We start from the raw sequence: 3,099 nt of genomic DNA on the forward strand, positions 1-3,099 counted from the left end.
GCATGCTTCAGAAAATTTTATTGTATGAATGAGAAATTGCCTGTAATCATCACAGATTCAAAAATTCTGAGAAGAACAGACGTGCTGCGGGCCAGATCATTTGTGTGCAAGTTTCAGAGTTCCTTTAAGTCATTCCTGCACCAACAGAAGCAAGCATGCTTGCCTTCGACATGCGACTCTGCATATCCGACCTTCTCTTCTGCAGTAGGATGCTCAACGCTCCTAGCAAAAGCAGCCCTGTCTTGCCTATTCCAGAACCTCGTTCCAGCAATCCTCCTCTCCTCCCTCTTCATGGGATCTCTTCTTCCTCATCAACATGCCAGCGTGCTGTTATCTTGATCTGCTTCCTTTCCACGTAACACTCACGATTTTCTTCATCCTTTTGCAGCAAATCTTGAAAGAATGTATACATTCACTGTTTCCAGTTTCTCTTGTCTCAGTCTCTTTGAAACCTGTCAAGCTTTTACCCTCATCACTTTGCTGAAGCTGCTCTTGTCAAGGTCCCCAGCTGCCACCATGTGCATGTTCAGTGGTCGATTCTCACGCCACAGCTTACTGACCGGTCAGCTGCAGTGGACCGCAGACCATCAGACTTCACTCCCTCCTCCCTGGCCACCCCCTTGCTGACTTTTCTGCACCTCTGGATTGTCCTTTGACATCGCTTTTCTGCAAACGCTGGTTTTCTCAGTCATCTCCTCTGGTCTCATGACGTCACTATCCTTTGATGACTCTGAAATTTCTATCTCTGGTCTGGACTCCCCACTAAACAACTCCAGACTCTGTATCCAGTGGTCTCCCTCACACTGGCATGAGGATTTCTAAGAGATACCTCAAAATAGAATTCCTGATCTTCCCCCACAAAAGATGGTGCCTCTCCCCAAAATAGGTCCACCTCCTGACTCCCAGGAAAGGGCGAATGTGACCTTATTTGGGAAAAGGGTCTTTGCAGGTGTGATTAAATTGAGGATCTCGAGATGAGCTCATTCTGGATTATCTGGGTGGGCCTTAAACCCACCAAAATTCTCTCTGGGTGACTTTGATATACCCCTACCCCCACTCCCATGTTGTTGAGAGCCACTTGATCTAAGGTATGTCGCAGTAGAGGAAGGGTAGGGAGAAAGGAAATGTGGAGAAAATCAAACAGGCACAAACACACACTTCCCATTCATTTCCATTCCTTTGGACAGGAATTACATTTCAGAATCTGTGCCATAAAAATAACAGTCTTCTAAGAATAATTTAGGAAAAAATAGGATAAAGATATTTCTAAGGGCACACATATAATTAAGCTGGGTGTTGTGGTTGTAAGACACACTTCCTATAAATCATTTCTGAACAGAGAGATGCAAGCTTATTTTCTCCAAGCCTGTGTCTGATGTCAGACATAATGAAAACAAGTGTGAAGAATTGAGAACCACATGTGGTGCAAAGAAATCCTTTATCTTTCAACACAAATTAGAAACTAAAAAATATACAAGTATCCGTCTGGGAGGAGGTCAAAGAATAAAATTATTGCTTATGGAATTATTTGGATTGAGAAATAAAGAGAACCAGGGTAAATTATCTGGCATGAAATGAAAATAAATCCACCAGCAAAACTTTACACAATTATTGAGTGCCTAGTTTGTGCAGAGCTGTCTATAAAGTACAGGGGGAAAATAGAACAGCGATGATCCATGTCACCAAAGGGCTCACAATCTAGCTGGGGAAAGGGCAGTGCATGATAAGGCCCTAACGCCACAGACCAGGAGGCTCTGAACAGGGAGCATGCACAAGAGACTGGGTGGGGAGGCTGGAATCAGACCACTTGGGCAACAGGGAGGTGCTGTTTAAATTCTAAATTGCCCAAAAATGCAGAAAGAAAGGGGCCTGTAAGTCTTGCTGGAAAATGTACTTCCATGGTCTTTCATATATACTTTCATCTAGGCATGAATACTGTGTTTGCACCAACAGCTTTGCTTCATGGCTGCAAAAATCTCCCCCCTCCGTGGGTATATGGCCTTGTGGTAGGCAGATATTGGTCCTCCTAAAATATGTCCACGTCCCAGTCCCTGGAATCTTTTGCCTGGTACGGCAGAAGGGATTTTGCAAACGTGATTAAGGCAAAAGACTTTGATGTGGGAGATTATCGTGTATTATGTGGGTGAGCCCAATGTAATCACGAGTCCTTAAAGTTGGAAAACCGCTCCCGGCCTTGGTTAGAAAGAGATATGCGGAAGGAAGCAGGGTCAGAGAGATGCTGCATTGTTGGCCTTGAGGACAGAGGAAGGAGGCAGGGGGAAAGGAATTCAGGTAGACTCTAGAAGCCAGAAAAAGGAACCAATGGGTTCTTCCCCGCAGCCTGCGGAAAGGAACAAAGCCCTGCCAACACCTTGATTTTGGTCCAGTGAGACCCAGCTCAGACTTCAGGCCCTCAGAACTGTACCATAATAAATGCGTGTGGTTTTAAGCCGCTGCCTTTGTGGTAATTTGCTACATCAGCAATAGAAATCAAATACAGTTCTCTACTTTAACCCACCCGCCCACGTGTTGACCACCTCTTTTAACTTTCTGAGTAGTGGTTTTCAGCGATATATGGATGTGTGTGTTTCGCATTTGAACCATTTTCCTGATCTTGAGTAACAGGCAGGAGGAGAACTTTGAGGAACTTCATTGCTAGAGAAGATGAGAATTTCGAGAAAGTTCAATAGCTTTGTTACCCAAGTTTTCTGGCTTTTTTTTTTTGGTTTTTGTAGTTCATGTGTCCATCCCAACACCCGGCAGTGTCTGGCAAATAATGTTCAGTGAACACTTGTTGCCTTGAACAGAAATCAGTTCTGTCATGCCGCCACGGAGGGCTACATAAATAGCTGCTTTTAAAAAATCCTCAAATTCATTACCTAGGGTAGGGAAGTACCACCTTTAAATGATTCAACAAAACTTAAGGTGAGAGAACTGGACACAGAGACATCTTCAATACCTACATTCCAATGACTGAATATCCTACAGTCAGTCACACACTGGAATAAAATATCATGTTAGGCTTTAAATGGATGAGAACCTTTCCATCCTTCCATATGATATGGAATTATGTCTAGAATATCTTAAGCGAAAAGAAGC

This window comes from Lemur catta, chromosome 1 (genome assembly GCF_020740605.2).
Source record: "Lemur catta isolate mLemCat1 chromosome 1, mLemCat1.pri, whole genome shotgun sequence".
In the NCBI taxonomy this organism is placed as follows: Eukaryota; Metazoa; Chordata; class Mammalia; order Primates; family Lemuridae; genus Lemur; species Lemur catta.